This window comes from Pyxicephalus adspersus, chromosome 9 (assembly GCF_032062135.1).
Source record: "Pyxicephalus adspersus chromosome 9, UCB_Pads_2.0, whole genome shotgun sequence".
NCBI lineage: Eukaryota > Metazoa > Chordata > Amphibia > Anura > Pyxicephalidae > Pyxicephalus > Pyxicephalus adspersus.
The window spans coordinates 56441962-56462102 of record NC_092866.1 but is presented as its reverse complement, the minus strand read 5'-3'; the positions used below and the strand labels follow the sequence as shown (position 1 = coordinate 56462102).

Sequence of the window (20141 nt, the reverse complement as noted above, 5' to 3'; positions counted from 1 at the left end):
CACTGCTGTTGCCTTAAAGAACTGTTCTTCTGTTCTTTTTTCAATATGTCTTTGAAAATGTAACAAATGTGGCTGCTTGTGTAACTTCCAAATACAGAAATCAGTTTCTCCATTTAAAGTTAGTTTCTGATCACCACTTTATCATCAGTAAATATCGTATGGCAATCAAAGTACCAAAGGCCACCATAGTAAAGCTACGTACACACTTCCAATTATTATCGTCGGAAAACGAACGACGAACGTTCCTGCACGATATATATGAACGATCGTATAGCACCGATCCTGCACATAGAGGACACACGTTCGTAGATATTGTACACACAATAGATACGATCGTTTAAGCGATAGAGGAACTATGTGCACGACAGGAAAGTGAACGGACGTTCGTTCATCACGCATGCTCTGAACGTGGACGATCAACGAACGACCGTACACACGAACGATGTTCAACGATCGTCGTCCAATCCGATCCGCCGGTCCGGTCGTTCGTTTCCAACAATTTTCCTCGTTCGTCGGCGTCGTTGGTTACTTTTTTACGAACAATTTTTTGCCCAATCGATCGTTCGTCGTTCGATTGGAACGATAAAAATTGGAAGTGTGTACGCACCTTAACTCAACATGTGTAGCATGAAACAAAGAAATAACAAGGTGCTATCATTGTTCCATTTTATATAATAAATGTTCACGTTTAAGTATTTATTATTATTATTATTATTATTTCTATTAATAATATTAATGATAATAATAATAATAATAAACATATGTTGTAGAGATCTGATGGTGGGATTGGATAGGTGGTTTAGTAATATATAAAGAAGGTGTCTGACACTACAAAATCACCTTGTATTGGCAGCCTATATCAGAACATTTCTGGCAGGTCAATGGGTATTTTTCTGGGTGAATAAAACACAAGGAACACGTACAGGTTCTGCAGGGATGTATTGCATATTTTTTGTTTCTTCTTGACCTGAGATTAATTCTTACTTTAATCAGAAATCATGTTGGCATGTGTAGCTCTAGCAAAATTTGCACCCCATTGGGCTTTATTTATAAAACAGGCCATCTGACATTCCCCCAAATATTCCTTGGTGGAGAATCAATTACTGCCATTGAAATACATGGACCTGGAAGATTCTCCAACAGGAAATGTCCGATTTCCTGCTTTATAAATAGAACCCAATGTGTGTCGCATGGGAAGTTTCATGCATCATCCAGGCTGCACTGAACACTGTGGGCCCTTTCACTTTTTCTTTCACAATGGGCGCACAGCTAGATGGGCTTCAAAGTAAGAGACAGCAAAAACCCACACATGGGACTCCACTTTTTAACAGTATCTGTTCGGATGGAAGAAATTGGATGGAAGTTGTATTTATAAACATCTAACTGTACCGCCAGTTCTCCGATAACCTGTGCATGGTGCAGCTGTATTACTGCTGCAATGGTGAGCCTGATGTAATCAAGTGAAAGAAATTAGAACATGCTTGTTTTCATATACTGGAACCTTTTCCACAAGGCAGAGAAAAGTGCAACAAACAACTGTCAGCAGACAGCATGTGCAAAATGGAACATTCATCTGTATCTAGTTATTAAAGGGGCTCTCTGAGAAAATACGGCTTCCAATCAGCTATACCAGCCAGAGTATTTTATGGACAAGACCAGAGAATTGCCACATGGTTGAGTTCATCACTGTAGTGGGGCGGGCACGGGTGGAAACACCATGCCCTAATTTTTTTCGTGAATAGGTACGCGTGCCCACTTTTATTTTGCAAAGATTTCTTTTGTGGTATGCGACTCTGGCCAGTCTGCTCCCCTGCGGGGTCAGGAGAAGGACCATGATGGGGGAGCGCGCCGACCAGAGCCGCGAACCATGTCTCCCATATGGAATTGCAGGCTCGGGACGGACTCTCCAATCACAGACCTGGGATGGAAGAGTGGGCAGGTTTTGGTATTATGACATCACTCTGGGGGAAGTTTCTTCCCCTTTGAGTGACACAAAGGCGGGGTATAGTGGGGCGGGCATGTTTACATTTACAATACGGTGCCCCCTTTTCTTTTCTTACTACACCCCTGGTGTCTTCTGTCAGCTAACTCCTAATGTTAAAGGGACATCATTATACAATTTAGTAGGACCTTGACTGGCTCTCTGCAGACAATCACAGGCAGACAAAATATAAACATTAGGGAATGATTAGGGTACTCTTTCTAGCTATAATAAGCATCCATTTTCTTTTAATGTATATTTGACTTTTAGCAGGGTCAAGCTCCACTGCATTAGCACTTTAAAAGCCTTTAACACATGTCCACTTATCCTCCCACTGCTTACCTGTCCCTAACTCATCCACTGGCCTTCTTCCCTATTGATCGGTCCATGAGATACAATTTTATAGGCTCAGCATAAATCACCCTCTGCCCAATGACCCGTGAATTATGACCACATTTTTACTGGATTTAGGCCCCAAGGCTCCACAGAGGTCAGAAGGTTAAATAAGCAATCGTCAGCTTATGTGGCAATCCATCAGAACACATCTGCCCAGAGAATCCTTTATTGATATCCAATTCATTATTTATAAGAGAGGAAGTCCAGGGGCAGTTCATGAATGGCAAAGGAGAATCTCAAGTAGCAGGAAGACTGCCTATGAATATATAGCACGGACATATCAAGTGGTTTGTTCTTCAGTAGATTTCATACCAATATCAGAATTTTTGATAGCGATCATTAACCTAGATTATTGCTATACAGCCATTGACCAACAAATCTGACCTTTACCTATGCGTGTCCAGCAAACCAGCAAATGTGATCGTCCACCATGGCAAAGCCATGTTGTAGTAATGGGGCTGGTGGTTTTTAGGGAGCTGAATTTTGATGCACTAGGAATAGACATTGCTGATCATCGTATCAACACAAACTCAATCAAGAATGCCCTAATTTTTAATAAGTTTTTATTCAGTTTGATGTCCTTATGGAACATAACATCTAATCTATTATAAATATCATGGAATGCATGGATTCCTTACATGCAACAATTCCAGATATTAAAGGAATAATTCAGGGTAATTCAGAGCTTACTTAACCAAATTTCCAGCAGCCAAAAGAGCCAAAAGTTGATTATATACAGTTGATGAAACACTCTTCTTTAAAAAAAAAATGTTGGGTGTACTGGGTGTATTTAACGGTAACAGAGCAATATTTTAAAATGTTTTTATTAAAAAAAACACAGAAATAATAAACGCAAAAATGCTCTGAGCTTTGCTGGCATTGGGAAATTAAAGCTGGAAGAACACAAAACCAATTATAGGGGTTGTGGACGAAACATATTGGAGGAGATCCCTCTTTTGCGACCTGTCATATAAATGGCTCTGCTCCAGTTATGGAACCCCCTGGTGTATTAAGTAGAAGGAACTCTGTGAATGACTACAGGCTACATTTAATGAATGGTTCACAAAAATGCAAGCATTGGTCTAATAGCCTTTAGGAAGAATAATGGGCAGTGGATTGGGATTTTCACACTCTATTATAAAATATCCCTTAAAGAAAAGATCAGTAATACATAAATACATAAAAATCACCATCTTTATTTTTATGTTTCTATGTATTTATGTATTACTGATCCTTCTGATAACTGATGTTTAATAGATGTATATACACCATTATTGTGATTGTGATGTGAATTTTAATTGTTTTGGAATGTATTTAGACAGCAACCGTCACGATTGCACCCCCGAGAAAGCTTGAATGGGGAAATGTGTCGGGCCAAATATTTAAATGAAATGATTAATTTGCTATATGCTAGCAGTGAATTGTTTAGCACGAATATCTAAACTCTGTGAATATATAACAAAGTTTAACATATATAAATGTATTTTGATGTAACTATGTTTGATGTATAAGAATATAAATACATAATTACCCTTATTGCCCACCGAATCTCCATCTCTTTTCTTCATATCTCTATATCTAAATCTATCACGGGGTGGCAACAAATCAGTAACCTTTCAAAACACTATTTGGAGAGACAGAAATAAAATCTGTGTATCTTTTTATTATCCAAATCAGTTACAGGATGGGCACCATACCCCACTATGGGCAATCTACCATTGAATTCCTACCATGCAATAAATCCCTGCAAGCCCTGATAAAAATGGTTACATTACTCCTTAATATTGTTGTCTGTTAGCGTTTGCTAGAGCCATATTAGTGATAAATATTATATATATCAGACCAAACTTTGTGGCTTGCCAAGCTCATCTTTCCATTTCACTGGAGTAAGTATGTTATACTATCAAAAAACTTCAGCTAGAATATTCTAAATTATTCCTTAAATAGGCTTTACCGAGGTCCCTGTGTATACCTCAATTTTATCTGTACTCTGTGTACTGTATCTGTTCACCAATAAAAAAAAAAACCCATAGAAAAATTTCAACTTGCTAAATACACTAATGGATGGACCGAACCTGGGAGTGTCACTGACCCTTCTGTATATAACTATTGGGTGATGGGTTATAGTCATAGATGTGGCCTAGACAATTATTTTCTATAAATGTGGGTAAATACTGAGAAGAGCAGAGAAAAAGTCTTATTTCTAGAGAAATCATATACAGCAGGACAATAAAAGTTAATATATTTTCACGCACCTAACACACTTCATACAATATATTTATTGTTTGAATGCAATTGCATACTAGTGAATCATTATAATTATATTGTTTATAGTTGATAGTTTTGCAATGCTTAAGGGATGGATCCAGTATGGGGGGAACAAACTGACCAGGGCCCCTGACTTTCTCCAAGACCCTGATTGACAAATTGACAAGAGGTACAGGGAGCTGGAATGCCATGTAATTAGGGTATGCACTGTGGCTCAGGGGTTAGCACTCCAGCCTTTGCAGCACTAGGTCTCAGGGTCAAATCCTGGCCAGGACTGCATGCAGTTTGCGGGTTCTCCCTGTGCCTGTGTGGGTTTCCTCTGGGAACTCCGGTCTCCTCCTACATTCCAAAGACATGCAGATAGGTTAATTGGCTTCCTCCCAAAAAAATTGACCTAAGACTTTATTGAAACAGTAGGGACATTAGATTGTGAGCTCCTTTGAGGGAAAGTTAGTGTCACGTCTATGAACTTTGTACAGCACTGTGTAATATGATGGCGCTATATAAATACTGTGTAATAATAATAATACACACTAAATATTTACCTTTAGCTTCTTTGTTTTCCGTAAATTTCCCTGGTATGCATATAGCATATAGGGAAGTCTCAACCAGGGTTCCTCCAGAGGTTGCTAGATGTTCAACGAGTAATCTAGACCAGTGGTCGCCAACCTTTTCGGTGCCACGGACCACTAAAATCACCGGCTCTAGACCGCGCATTTGCGGGGAGCCACATGTCACTCAAAGGAGGAGAAACCTCCCCCAGAGTGACATCATCATTACATAACCCTGCAGATCTGAGCCTGCAATGGGCCTGGGTACTGTCCTAGGGACGTGGTCTGGGGCTCTGGCTGGTGTGCCCCCCCAGCGAGGTCCTTCTCCTGACCCCACTCAGGGGTGCACTGGCCAGAGCCGCGGACCACCAGTTGGCGACCTTTGATCTAGACCTCTCAAGTCTATTATCACTGACACCAATACTCTTTTTGGCTATCTGTAACGGCAGTACGTCCCACTGGCCAGCAATGTAAGAGACATTCTTCCTATTGGCCACCACACTGTACTGTGGGCTGTGAATATAATAATTTTAGCAGGGGTACCCTAAGATCTAAAAGCTATTTCAAGGGTTCATCCATGGTACAATGGTCAAAAAAGTCTCATGTGGAGTTTATTCTTGATATGCTGAGTACTAAATCTTGCTGTCTATTTGATTCACGGTATTCCAGTTCTTCTATTTTTTTTTTAGTTAGTCCACTTAAATATTGTATTTATACCAAATGGAGAACATTCACCATCTGGGATTATTTTGGAAACTTTCAGCACTGACAATGTGAATGCTGAGGAATATTTAGTAAAGAAGTATTTCCTTTAATGATTTTTTAATAAGCCTGAAGTGTAAGGCAAGAAGTGTGATGGAGTGTTGATGTCCTATAGCGGGTAGAACCTGTTCTGAATTATTCCCACTTTTATTATTCTTTTATCATTCGCCAAGACAGTTTTGGCAGAATATTCACTGCCGCCATCCCAGTTGCTGCTCTCTTGTGATCGTTGTCAGTGTATGGACTCCTGACACTGCCCATACAAGAATCTGCTTGCATCTAATTACCCGTATTGCTCATTGATGCGTTACTATAATTACCAGTTTTACCAGCTTCGGTACATGAACCATCAAGTTGTGATTTATAAAATGTTCCTACAACAAGTCTTTAAGACAAAGCTTATATATCTGCCTGAACATACAATGTCATATGTGACTGTGTTTAGAACTGGTGCTGCATTTTTTAGGTTTTTTAGGATCCAGTTTTACGAAATATAGATGCAAATGTAAAAGGAAATAACATAATATAGGCATGGTTCCAACAAATAGAAAGCTTTTATGTTTTAGACTCAGCATTGTGATCCCCACCACCCCCCTCTGGAGTATAATGGGCAGATTGCTCCCCTAACTCTTTAACGGACAGGCAGGGCTCCGCGATCTACTCGCTTTGCCTTTGCGATTTACCGGTAGGTCGCGATCCACCTGTTGGGCACCCCTGGTCTATACCAATGTTTCTTAACCAGGGTTCCTCGGGAGGTTGCCAGGGATTTCTTAAACAATTAACAATTTGTATGTCTTAGGGCAGATTGAGTGACACCATTTATCTTTTTGGCTTTCTGTAGGGGCAGCACTCCCTCCACTGACCAGCAATGTAAGAGGAATTCTTCCCACTGACCACCAGACTAATGTACTGTGAGCTGTTGATATAGTAATTATAGCCAATACACCAATCTATACCATTGTGTACCCATAAGACACCAATTGCCATCAAGTTTAGGCTTTCTTGTGCAGTGAGGGGGGTACGCAATTCTAATCCACTGTACTATTTCTTAGATTTATTGCAGGAGTGTAAAAGTTGTAAAAGTTGTAGATCCTGGGGTTGCTTTGTGGATGATCTGGTTCTGTCCTCCATTGTCCAACACACACACCAAAAAAACACGAGTACTCACCTTTTTCCTTATAGAGACTTAGCTGCTCTCCTACCACCAACCATATCTTCTTTTTTGAAACTGTCTATTAGATAATGTTAACAATAGGAAGGTACAGGGTGGTAAATGGTGGGTCAAAGCATCTCAAGTCTTTTTTTTGGAAGCCAACATTGGGGTTCTCTTTATACAGCAGAGAATCTGACATTGACACTTTCTGATGGAGAATTCATTACTGCCATTGAAACACAAGGATCTGGAACATTCTCCACCAAGAAATTATTCAAATTCACTGCTATATAAAAAGACCCCAGAGATTTTTCCAGGTCTTGGAAAACCTGGGCCACTCTAGGAGGACATCTGTAGGTTTGTACCAGAGCTTACATTTTAGATGTACAACAACTTTACAATACCAGCTCAAAACAGGTTGAATTTAATAATAGCTCTAGCTATTTTATGGCACAGAAAAATCAAGGACTTCCAATAAATTGGCAAAGTCCGCAAATCAGCTGGATGGTCACTGTTTTCAGGCCACAGGTTCTCCTATATATAATAAGCGCAGGATAAGCTCCCATGGGATGTAATTAGAAAAGTGAAGTAGATAATTTTCCCGAATGAACTGAAATGGTCCCAAGGTGGCAGAAAAAATAGACACTAGAAAACAAGTGCAGCTGTTGTACGGTGATGTTAATTCGGATGACGCTGAGTATGAGAGGTGGAGAGACTCTGAGAGGTAGACAGCAAGGACTGATATGTGGAATTGTAAAGAATTTCATGGGTCCTAATACATGGATTGCACACTAGAATAGCCTTTAGAGATCTGAAGCCTTCTTGGATCATGAGGGAGACCCAAATACGCTGCCAAAGGTCAGTAGATTCAAAAATCATATAGATATTATTTGTGTGGGAGGATCCTTCCATTCATTCTACCTAAATGGCATTCATTTAAATAGTCATTCCACCCTTGGGTTATATTTTAAACATGGATGTAGTCTACTGGCCAATTTTAACAGATTTAGGTGATGGCTTCTTGCTCCAAAAGCGAGATCTCTCATACCATAGTTCCTTATTCTGTTGCAGTGCAGCTGGAAGGTTTGGGTGTTCCTATGCCAATTTCTGTCTTCCAGTCTCTCAAATTACATTCCCTATATTATATGGCAATTAATATGCTGCTGATGTGCAAATCCGGGAACTTTGTGCAGAGATCTCACCAATCATGTGCTCCTGCCCCGGTGAATACAAAGGAAGCAATGCAACAACTTCTATTTAACATCTCACACAATCATTAAAAATGTTGTAGGTACCCAATAGGTAAAGGCAAAGAAGAGGAATGGTGGAGTCCATTCATCAAATGAAGAGTTATAAATTTGTTGATAATTGTCTATATACTGGATATTGGCGTCACTGTATATTTATAAAAGCATCCTGTTATAACCTCACGTTATATCATTTACTTCTACTCTGAATTAAAGACTTCAGCATTCTTGTTACTCTTTAGCATCATTTTAGTTGAACCTGCAAATGTTTCCTGTATTGGCAATAATGGATAAAATTGTCCTTATTGACCATCAAAGCCACTCACCATCATCTACAATTTTGCTGTTGAGTGTTGCATATGCTGTACATGATAGATATGGTTAAAGCCTTTCTCTTATGAACGTTGAAACATACTACTTGCCAATTCCTTTTCTAAAGGTTTAAAGCAACTTAATACTCCAAAAAGATATCCATGTTTTGGGTCAGTCGATTTCTAGGCTGCAGAGACCTTTTGTAATACAAAGTAATCCAGAATGGCTGGCACCCTCTGTTACCATAGGTTTCTTTTATGTACCCAGTTGCCAAAAATCACGTGCAAATACCAACTTTTCTGCAATTTAATGTATTTATATTGCTAGGCATATCCCAATCCCATACTTAGACCAAATGATAGGTTGCTTGCACACAGAGCAATACACTGAGGCATGGAGAAGGAACATATATATATACTATAAGCCCTATATTTGAGCATTTAAGAGGGGCTTCTATGGCAGAGCTGAAGAGTGTTTATGCTTAAGCAGGATTTCTGTTGCGCTGGAATATTGCAAATTATGCAGCTGCAGGGTCGCTTTGCTCTAACCTCTGGATTTTATGATGGTCTTTAAAGGGATCTCTGAAGACATCATTAAACTATAGCAGAGCTATTTGTAGACACCTTGCTGACCTAGGCATACATGAATACAACAAAATAGGCAATAGCTGAAGCTTTCAAGAATCAATTTATTTTTTGTCAGGCACAATGCCATAAAAATAGCATACAATCAGTTGAACCTTAAATAGCTTGAGATACAGAGATACAAAGACATAGATATATAATAGATTGCTTTGACATCCGGTTATTCATCATTGTGTCCAGGAAACCAAGCAGCTGCTGTATTATTCCCTAAACTCACTTGAAGATCTCTCTGATCTATATCTATTCCTGCGTTTTTTTTATTAACTCCGGTGTTTTGATAATTGCTTTATTTAGATGTATATAAATTTCCAATTTTCTCAATTGTTTGCCTGATACCGTGTGTACAATGCAATGCAAAGTAACTGGCATTTGGTTTTACTAGACAAAAAAAAAAAATCCAATATAATCTCATTTAAAACAGAGGTGTCAGATTCATATATGTGCAAGCTGAATGCTTCCCCAAGGTACTGTTCAGTCCTAATTCATAACAGCACAAAGCACATGTATTAAATAGAGATAGAACGGGCCGACCTTCACAGGTTACTTCTGCCCCCTCCTATGTTACATATATAAAAATCCAGATAGGCAAAAAGCAGTGGAAGAAGCTTTATGACCGTACAACAAAGCAACTAACAAAAACATGACCACTACCTAATGAAATGGTTCTTGTTCAAAGAATCTGTATTTGATAGCCAACACATTTCATGGTTTGTATTCATCAGGGCTCTAGATTCAGAGGTGAATAACTAGTGCAAAGTTTTATACGACATCGTTATCAGCAGCATGTTGGTCTCCAAAGTGGTGACCAACTCTGACTATAACCCTGATTATATATTGAAACCTAAACATACATATTGTATGGATATAATATTCAATTAAAGAATCTTTGAATAAGAACCATTAGTCTATTTTTGCCTGTATAAGGCTTTGCCCCTTCAGATTTGTGCACAGTCCCTTATAACTGCACCAAATTTTCTGCTTTATTTTTTACATTGGGACCTTTAAGGGGTGTAATGAGAGCATAACTGTTGTGGAGGGCCCAAAGGCGTGGGCTTGGGACTGGGGACAGGAGCTTGCAGGCTTCTGAAGGGGCAGGGATAATGCACTTGCACCACACCCCCGCTAATCCTTGTGTTTGCCATATTAGGTTTGTAGAAGGCTGCCATGCAGTTAAGTAGAACCTTATATTAAAGGGCTACCATGCAATGATGGTAGAATGATCTATTCCTAGGTTTCTATGTTTGGCACACAATATTATCCTTGCTTGATGTTTTGCTGGGTGGGCTCCCAGACCCTTAGTATCCCTCTTGCCCCTTTGGACCTAGGTCTTGCAGCATACAACAATCTCTAGTTTGTACCCATGATTTTTTGTACAGTCCCCTGTCCCTGTATTTGTCCCTGAGTTGCGTTTTTTTTAATGGGACAGGAAGACATTGACAGTCATAACAATAAAAGTCACAAGGTCCAACCTTTCGATACTCTTTCAAGAATTACTTTTTTTTTGTCTCTGTGCCTGTTGCAGAGAGATGGGAGTACACGATGAATAACCATAATGTCATAATGCTTGACAAATTAATCAAGGTTTTTTAAAGATAGCACAAAAATAGATTTAGTTATTGTACATTATTGCAACACATTTTTACACTTTTATTGTGTTATTTTTATTGTATTTATTTACTTACATGGAATATTATGTGTCTATATAATGCATTAGCAAGCTAAGTTATGCCAAATTAGGGTAAATCTGCCAAGAGTAAAAAGAAATGCATGCTGAATGGTATATATAAATATATATATATATATATATATATATATATATATATATATATAAATATATATATATATATATATATTAATATATATAATATGGTATATATATATATATATATATAAGTATTTGTTTGCAATTGGATGGGACAGCCATACTTGCCCATTACTCTGTATTTTGCATCACTACTTGTAGCTGTAGTTGTACTTTGCTGCTACTTCTCACGGTGTAAGTCTATGGCCCTGATTTATGAAAGCTCTCCAAGGCTGGAGACAATACACTTTCAGAAGTGAACTGGGTGATCCAGAAAACATGGAATGGATTTTTAGAAATCATTTGCTATTTGTTAGCAAATGTTTTGAATCCTGGACCAGATCCATTCCAGGTTTGCTGGATCACCCAGCTTCACCGATGAAAGTGTATTCTCTCCAGCCTTGGAGAGCTTTCATAAATCAGGGTCTATGAGTCAGCCAACTGAAAACAATTATTGCACACTTGTGTCCCAACAGTTGCTAAGCAGGAATAAAAAAAGTGATGGTAATAGTAGAAGTAGAGTTAAAAGTAGAAAAGCAAAAGTAGGTAAAAATTAGAGCTGACATTTAATTTGCATTGTCCTTCCTAATTCCTCACTTTACCTTCAACAACATGCTAATACCATTTTTGAATATAAATATTAAATTTGCATTTCATACCCTATTTTAGACCCAGTGGATAGTAATGTAACTATCTGTGTAAGATGCATGCATTGGAAGAGCATACAAAGTGTTGCACATACCTACCTGAAGATATAGCACCTGGTCCCAGTATTCCTTTCCTTATCCCTTAGCAAGCAATGAATTTGATCTTGGTAGTTATGCCTTTGTGGGTAGATGTCATTCTAGAGAAGTGGCCCATATGTAATTATGAGCCTTCATAGTTAAAAGAATTGAAATCCATGAATGAATTGGATGAGCCAGGGGCAGTTAGGTTTGAGAGGAAATGTCTTGATGATGCTGGAGGACTCTTTTTGAGTGGTTGTATCTTCTAATACACATCATGAGATGCCAACAGTGTGCAGTGAAATCTAAAGCAATATATGTATAATTGTAGATTTTATTTATCCTGTTCACAAATATGCAAATATGCAGTAGGACAGATTTATGAGCAATGTATTTACCTTGAATGCTACATTTGCAGGCAAACCTTGGCCTTCCAATCCAAGAGCTGCTGGCAGATTTATGTTGCTTTTTTGTGATATACTGTGTCCTCGGTGGTGGTGTGTGTGTGTGTGTGTGGGGGGGGGGTTCTCCATTTTGGAAGAAGAAATATAGTTCATCCATATATTATACTTTTATTTTCATTACAATAGTTTTCTCAGAGCTAGCAATATGTTCATTCACATCCTTAGCTGCACCCAGCCATCGATAAGTACATTGTTCATATTCCATCTGCATGGCAGATGAATTCATTTTCGAAAAGCAATTTATTTTCTTCTAAACACCAGCCAGCAAACACCCTCTGCTATTTCTAACAAGCTCACAGCGGAAAATTGATCTGGATGTTTTGTAGAAATATATAATGCACATGCCAACTCTGATCTGGAACATATGGAGGTCGGAAGAGCTTTGCATTGTTAGTACAGGTGACATATCTATCACATGATAACATTCAGTATTGCGGAAAATGTTCAATAGCAATGTCTGTTTTGGAAAGCAGTAAGGTCTTCTCATAAAATATAAAAATAATATTTAGAAATTGGCTAGTGGTTGCATTGTCAGTAACTGCTCACTCCTTCCACCATTGGATACTCATTGGAATGGTAATCCCATTTGAAAAACTCAATGGCAGGCTTGATTCCCTTCACTGCCATCTCCCAGGATTCTTTAAATGAAATTGGAATCTACCCCCCCCCCCCCCCCAAGAGGGCTTTTGGCAAATGTACCTGTCAGTGAATTCTGAATGATCTCAGAAGCTTTCCCAACTAATGCCCATTGGCAATGCCTAAACCCCACTGACAAAGCACCAGTCATCTTGCCAACACTAGGCTGCCACCACTTCCTCAGTTGCAGCCATCACATAAATTCCAAGTGTTAGCTGGCCCTCAATCAGACAAGTGACAGTGCTTAGGCCAAGTAATTACATAATAAATCCAGGTGGTGCCACCTTGGATGGGGCCACAAATTGTCCAAAGTTTTGAAGGAACATCAGAAAAAAGCTGATTTATAAGTATTGTTGAGACAGGGAGGTCCTTTGCAGAGACTATGGTCCCGATTTATTAAAGTTCTACAACACTGGGGAGGATAGACTATCATGGGTGAAACTGGGTGATTCAGAAAATCTGGAATACATCTGGTTCAGGATTAAAAACATTTGCCAACTAATAAATTGTTTTGAAGAAACCCATTTTGGGTTTGCTTACGTATCCAGAATTATGTGTTCCAGTATGTGATGATACAGCTACAGAACAAGGAAGGACTGAAATGTTACAGCCTTGAATTCCAGACCACACAGAGCTGAGTGCCTTCTCATCACAGACCAATGGGAACTGAAAAATAAAAAGCAAAGGACAAGTCACCCAGACTGGAGACTCAGTTCCTCTGCTGGTGATATATTGTGTACAGGGGTCCCGGTGCTCTGTGAATTCCCAGCTTGGCTCAGACTGAACATCTTTATTTATCCTGCTGCAGCTGCCCTGGATGTAGGAGATTGATGGTGGCCCAGGCTGGCCTTTACCAGCTCATATATCTCTTTAATGCATTCCTGGCTGGTGACATCTGTATATTTGTTATTCAGAAAGAGGGCACAGAAAGGTTTATGGCCTGTCTACTTAAAGCAGTGAAGGAGAGAGAGGAAGTTAAAATGGAACTTTAAGCTGCATTAAAGGTAAATGTGGGGAACCGGCCAGGTTTTTATTGCAGATGAGTTATTCTGGGCCTCGTCTGCTATTAGGATTTCAACCTGCCTGTTCAAATCTTCTGTCCAATGTACAATTTTGGAATATATCGAGAGAAATTAATACCTTTGGGGCTAATCAAGATGGTCACAATCTTGAACGTAAAAAAAAAAAAGATATTGGTGTCGGCAAGGGAGCTCTTGGATGTCCCAGGTTAGGTGAATATTTATAAAATGATATCAGGACAACCAACTCAGTCAGTCTCCAATATAATTAGAATTCTTAGGGCCAATACAGATCTGCAGAAAGCCACAGCATTTTTACGTGGCCCTAAATGTGGTCCCAACCATTCCCATTGCTCATGGCTGTGGCAGAGAGTGGTGCAGTTCCCAAAAGCAATAAATGGTTTTCAGAAATGTGGTTAAGGGTCCTTTCACACGTGCAGTGGAAAGCAGCTGTGGCCCTGGCCATGTTGGAATCTGGTTACCTGCACTGTGATTCACCACACTGACTATGGCACAGCAAACTTTGACTAACTTTATGGTTTTCCGTTGGGGATGTGAAGAAGGATTTTAGAGTTCTCCTTTTTTGTTTTGTATCCAATTTGGTTCTTTACTTGTATCCTCCTGCCAGAAAAATACAAATATTTATGATTAGGTTTCATAGAAGACTGAAACATTTTTTTTTTACCTTTGGTGTTGAGGTTAGTGAGAACCTCTTCTAGGTTTATATTGTTTTATGTTCCCACTGGGGAGAATAACTCTCTCTTATCATCCTGTTGTCATTGTTACTGGGATAGAAAGTAAGAAAAAAACAAATCTTTGGGTGATTGATGATTGGAAAAGGATGTGATGAGAAATCTTTCAATGGAAGCAGCTGTTTTGGTGAAATCTATAAAAGACTTAGTGGTGTGCACCCTAAATCTCAGTTCTCTTACTTTCTGTTGTGTGCACCTTAACGAAATATTTCCCCAAAGGGATCCAAAAAATAGTTTTTCACTCTTCCTTACTCTATCAAAAAAGTTTTGGCTCTAAAAAAAAGTTTAGAAACAACTTTGAAGTTTAAAAAATACGACATATCACTGTAAAAAAGTGAACTTGGATAAAGGTCAGCCATGATGACCCTTCTCATGATCTTGAGTTAGAACTTCCAGCATGCAGTGAGCTTTCATTTCCCAAAACAGGAAAGTTGTTGTAAAATTGGGTTAAGAGAGGAAAAGATTAATCCTCCTAAACATACACCGCATCCCGTATGACAGAACGGTCTGCAAATGTCGCTGCATATTGCCGGTTATTGGGATTTCTCCACTGAAACGTCTCAAGCAGATGGCGTGAATCCTGTGCCATACTGCACACACAGCAGAGGGAAGCATCTGCCAGGGAGGATAAAAGGCGTACGTTAAGCCTTGAGACCCAAATAAAGCGCCTCATGAGATTCCTTAACGCCGCGCTTCGCTCTCATAATCCTTTCAATGCAGTCCGAGCCCCGGCCTGGGACGCAAAGACGTCTGAAGGTGTAAGAGGCAGAGATTACCAGTAACCACTTCTCGCGCAGGGCCTTGTGCATTCTCGTGCCTCCTAAGCATTCTGAGGGAAGAACTGATTTTGTGAGCCATAGCCATAGTCAGTTTTAGGGCCCAGTGCCCCAGCTGAAAAGTTAAAATGATCTAGGACAGGGGTGCCTACAATTTTTTGGCTTGCAAGCTACTTTTAAAATGACCAAGTCAAAATGATCTACCAACAATAAAAACTTGGACTGAACTCTTGTGAGCGGTAGAGTTTATTTTGTATAGCAGGGCTCCGCAATCTACTCGCATTGCCTTTGCGATCTACCGGTAGATCGCGATCCACCTGCTGGGCACCCCTGATCCAGGATACGGGGCATCAGGACACCAGGGCTTGTATGTCACTATGGACAGGGCTGGTCTTTGAGCCCTTTCAGACCCACAGTGGTAAAACATGCACTTTTCAGCTCCCAGGTGCATAGCAAACTGCTGCTTTGTTGCCAAGTGAGGCAAAATGTGCCAAGGGCAACCAGATTTGCATGTGGCCAAGATGTGGCAACAACCACATGGCCAAAAGTAACACATTGCTTTCAGAAATAGTGCTGAAAGCACATGCAAATAAATAGTTCCCAAACTCTTCAATTCAGTTGAAGGCTGGGAGAATGGTTATGCCCCTAGCAAAATGCTGTAGGTCAACACAGGTCTAAAAAGCCACTTAGGGTATGGAAAACTGGGCAATTGCCCAGAGCCCCTCCCTTTCCAGAACCCAAGTAACAGAATGGCAGGAGGTGCATTTTGGAGCCCTGACTTCCAATTCGGCCCCGGCTTCATTTTGTCTAAAACTGTCCCTCATTCCAGAGAAGCTTCTTCTTCTTCTGTTTTAGTTTTGTATGCCACCTCTATATTTCATGATACCTCCTGTATCCCTGTGTCTCATTCATACCCCAGAGAGATGCCAATGAATCCAATTCATTCTTGCAAAGCGAGACTTGGCAAGCTGTTTGATTTTGATATACTGACACAACCAGGCAACAAAATTGGCTAAATGTTAATCAGTCGGTGAAATGACAACACAACTATCACTTGTTACACTTGTACAATTATAGCAGACAGGCCCTGTAATATCTACCTTGTCTGTAAAGTCGGATGTTTGTCAAAAGATACTGGACAGAGGTTCTGTGTGTAGACAAACAGTATTGCCTTCCTGGTGCATAAAGCTGTATCTGCTAGTATATTACCTTCCCTGGTCTCCCCCACCCATCATGAGCTTATGCATGATATTATTAAATAAAACCTTCCTGCCGTGGTGCATAAAGCTGTATCTGCTAGTAGATTGTCTTTAAATCTTATATCTTTTTATTTCGCAGCAAAGGCTTCCTTTGAATTGCCCTCCAGCCTACCATTTAGTCTTGTATCGGCTCCTCTCCTGGACTAATTTTGTCTCTTACAATGTGCAATAGAATCTGCAGCAATTCAAATGGGGTGAGCTTCATTACCATGAATGTCCCTGGCCCACCCTGATACTTATTGTATTTCAGTTGCTTCAACCAAAGAGGCCCACGATTACATTATTCATTGTGCATACAAATACAGACTGCCTTGGAACAAACATTCCTTTAGACTGACATGAACCCATCAATGAATTTAGAAATTTGCATGAATCCTTCCAAGGGCCAGCACACTACTTGCATTAGGGCTGAGGTCCCTGGAGAGATGTACTGAAGCTGCGTGCTATGATGATTTCAACAAGCAACTTGGGTTTGTGGCGGTAGGGTCCACAAATGTCTGTGTGCCTGTAGGAAAAAAAAAGAAATACTGGCCAAGCCAGATCTGTCCAATGTAAATATTGTAATATCTCATTATATTCAATTCTTACTGAAAGCTGAGCTCCAGGATATTAAATAAAAATACCGCTTAGCCTTGGGATAGAGGAATATGATGGAAGATCTATAAGGTCTCATTTTTCTTTTCCCCGGTAGTCAGCTCTCTGCTCTCCTCTCCATGGTAGTCCTTCGATATTTATTGTGATATCAGAAGGTCTTTGACCTCCAAAGCTGCAAAGAGAAATAATTTCACAGCAATGCGATAACCTGGCGGAGCAAGAAGGGGTGTAAGTATTTAAATCTTATTCCTCTACACCTAGGTTTAAAAGCATGCGACCCTTGCAGTTGATGGAGACTCCATTACAAGGATAATGTTTTCTACTGCTTGAGCCACTGGCAGCACCCTTGATGACCACTAACCAATGGGACTACTGACCGCCATTTACATTGACGATAGGCGTACATCTACTGTTCACATTATTGATAGCCTGCTGTCAATGTAAATACAGATCAACGTAGCAATACCATTAGCTGGTAGTCATTAGGAGCGGCACAGGCTCCCTATCAACCACCAACTAATGATAACTATGATCAATATTTGCCATCATAATGGGTATACTGTCATCATTATTAAGATTAAAGCCTGTAGTAAATATATATTGTTGGCAAGATCTTCTGTAGGTCCACCAGTAGTGTAGACTAGCCCCTTTCCACATCAATGGAGTCATTGCCCACTGCATAACCCGAGCTCAATTGGCATATATCATTTGGCATCCTCCATCAAATGAACTGGCACACATTCACTGGTCTATATAAAGACGGCAATAAATCATAAAAACATTGTTCTGTAATCGTGACAAACTTTTTGTGTTGCCAATGTTGGCACCCATATTCCAACTCCCACATCAAGGTCTGCCAAGCTGGAGACTTTTCCTGAATTAGCCCATCTACCACCACTTACAGGTCGACATAAGAGCTAACCGCCCCGCCGCGTCGCACCATATCACCTCCACTTATAATTAACGCTACTGACAGAAGCTATATTTGTCTTCTTGTCATTTTTTTTTTTTAGTTCCGTTTCTATGGTAATTGCTAAACTGCATGGCAGATGTTCGCCGCTTGCAAATTAAATTAAGCAAAATAACTCAAACTGTTGTTTACTGGCAAGCGTCCGCTCCTTTGAGCTTCCAGTTCATCTGCGTCCCCACGCTGATTAGTATAAATCAAGGCAGCTTCCGAATCATTGAGGATTTTTACAAATTTGTGAAATTTATGAAACGTCCTGGACTAGAAGTAGCTGTTTGTATGTTTATTTGCTGTCCAGCGGTCTCCAGGAGATAACATAACCTATGATTATAGGAAGAGGCAGGCAGATGTTACACAGATTACAATAAGTCACAACACATTATTGGAAATGTCACAGAAACCTACAATGTTTATAAAATGGATTTCCTTGAGTAATCCTCAATAATTCTCCCAGTATTAGAGGAAACTAACCCAGGCAGCTATGGTAGGTGCGGTAGAATTCCATCAGTGGTTACATTATATCTATAGCTATTTTATTTATTTGGAAGGGTTCATAAGAACCTCTCCATACTCCAGTGATACCATTCAGTGCATTCGTTTTAGGGTTAAATTTAGGATGTAAAGCACAAAGTAGAAGCAAAGGTAAAAATTCAAAAACCCCAAGCTGGCAGGTTCTGTTTTGCAGAAGGGACAGGTGATATCTCTTCGGCAATAAAACAAATATACCTGTCTGATTGCAACCTGCTGTTTATTAGGCAGCATGGTGGCTTAGAGGTTAGCAGGCTGGCCTTTTCCTGTACTAGGTTCCAGGTTTGAATCTTAGCTAAAACACTATTTGGCTTTTCTTCTACATTCCAAAAACAGTTAGGTTAATTGGCTTCCCCCTCAATAGACCTTAGTCTGTGTTATTGACATTACACAGTATGGTGGCTCAGTGGTTAGTACTCTGGTATTTGCAGCACTGGGTCCCAGGTTTGAATCTTGGCCAGGACGCTATCTGCATGGAGTTTGCAGGTTCTCCCTGTGTTTGCATGGGTTTCCTCCCACATTTCAAAAACATTCAGTTATGTTATTTGGCTTCCCCCCAAATTGACTTATGACTATGGTAGGGACATTAGATTGTGAGCTCCATTAAGAGACAATTACATAACTGTGGGCTTTGTACAGTGCTACATAATATGTTGGCCCTATATAAATACTGTGTAATAATAATTAGATTGTGAGCCCCTTTGAGGGACAGCTAGAAACATGGAAATGGACATTGTAATATACTAGTGCTATATAAATACTAGATAATAATGTATACTGAGCTGCCCATGCACAGCTCAATATATGACCCCGGTATAGCTGGCTGCACGGGCAACAGTTTTATCATTCCATCTTGGCTATTCAAGATGACCCAAGATCCTAAACCCCAACTGGGTGAAGATATAAGCACCAGTGAAGGTTTAAGGAGAAATATGTTTATTATATTGCAGAAGAGGCATCACCTGTCCCTTCTGCAATAAAAAGCTGCCTGCTTGCAGTTTTTTTTATCCTTAGGTATACTTAATGAACCCCTATAACCATCAATACATAACAATGTTTATTTTTAATGTTAGCAGTGTAAGTACTTGAATCTGACCTTCTGTAATCATTGTAAGACGCGGCACACAAAGCTCAAACTATTCTGACTTGCCCAGGTTTAATGTCATAATAATAAACAGTATCAAGTCCTTTTTTATAAATGCTTTCACATTTTCTAACTCAGGAAGTGATCAAATATAATGCCAGCTAGTTGTACAATTTATTATATTTAAAAAAATGATTCAATGTGAGATCCATTGCATTCGGA

General features: G+C 39.7%; 1 protein-coding gene across 2 annotated transcripts in view; it reads left to right on the top strand.

Annotated features, from left to right (window-relative positions):
• Positions 1 to 20141, top strand: part of SLC1A2 (solute carrier family 1 member 2) — an 82346-nt gene that overhangs the window by 18546 nt on the left and 43659 nt on the right. The gene's annotated exons all lie outside the window — the stretch shown is intronic.